This window comes from Rattus rattus, chromosome 9, assembly GCF_011064425.1.
Source record: "Rattus rattus isolate New Zealand chromosome 9, Rrattus_CSIRO_v1, whole genome shotgun sequence".
Lineage (NCBI taxonomy): Eukaryota > Metazoa > Chordata > Mammalia > Rodentia > Muridae > Rattus > Rattus rattus.
The window spans coordinates 35,822,403-35,823,823 of NC_046162.1; positions in this window are offsets into that span (position 1 = coordinate 35,822,403).

Sequence of the window (1,421 nt, forward strand, 5' to 3'; positions counted from 1 at the left end):
GTGTATATGTGTATATGTGTGTGCGTGACTATGTATATGTGTGTGTGACTGTGTATATGTGTATTATTGTGTATGTACATATGTGTGTATAACTGTGTGTATGTGTGTGTGACAGTGTGTGACTGTGTGCATGTGTGTGACTGTGTGTATGTGTGTGTGACTGTGTATATGTGTGTGACTGTGTATATGTGTATGTGTATATGTGTATTACTGTATGTGTATGTATGTGTGTGTCACTGTGTGTGTGTGTGACAGTGTGTGTGTGTATTTGTGTGTGACTGTATGTGACTGTGTGCATGTGTGTGTGACTGTGTATATGTGTGTGTGTGACTGTGTATATGTGTATTACTGTGTGTGTATGTATGTGTGTGTCACTGTGTGTGACTGTGTGCATGTGTGTGTGACTGTGTGTATGTGTGCATGATTGTGTGTGTGTATGTGTGTATGTGGTTTCACAAGTGTGTTTTCTCCATTAGTAGGGCAATTCTACTTTATGAAGATAAGGATTTAACTTTGTTCACTCCTGCCTCTGAGGCTGAGACTGTTACTTGCTGTGTAAAAGGAACTCAGTAAGCCAACAGTTGGCAGAATAAATAAATGCATTAGGACAAAGCCATCAGCATTCATATTTGCTTAATGTCATTTGGATTCTTAGTTGAACAAGGGAAGTGTTTCAGCTGTGAGCCTGTTGAACCGGCACTAAATGTTCACATTAGATCCGTACAACACAATTTTACTTTTATTTTTATATTTTAATAATTTTTAAGTATTTATGGGGATAGGTGTTTGCTTGCATGGCTAAGTACTGTTTGATGTGCCTGGTTCTTTTGGAGGCCAGGGCAAAGAATCACATCCGCCCGGAACTAGACTGACAGATGTTTGTGAGCCTCTTTGTAGGTGCTGGGAATTGAACCCAGGTCCTTTGGAAGAGCAGCCAGTGCTCTTAGCTACTGAGCCATTTTTCCAGCACCCCTCCCCCCATTTTTCTTTTTAAGAAATGGAGAATAGATCCTGGCAGTGGTGATACACACCTTTTATCTGAGCACTGGGAGGCAGGGGCAGGCAGATCTCTGAGTTTGAGGCCAGGCTGGTGTACAGAGTGAGTTCCAGGACAGCCAGGGCTACACAAAGAAATCCTGTCTTGGAGGACAAAATGACGAATGAGACTATGGATGTGACTCTGACTAGAATGATTGCCTAGCACTCATGAGGACCTGGTTTTGATCCCTAGCACCTCATGAATAGATAAAGCATTGGGTGATAGAGGCAAAGAGATCAGGGCTCAGGGTCCAAGTGGATCACACGAGACCATCTCAAACCGACAGCAGCAGCAGCGTTTACAAGAGCATCTCAGTTGATTCACTTTCCTTCCTAGAATATGTGGTAGGCAGCAGCCTGTAAACTGGCCTTTGGTGATCCCT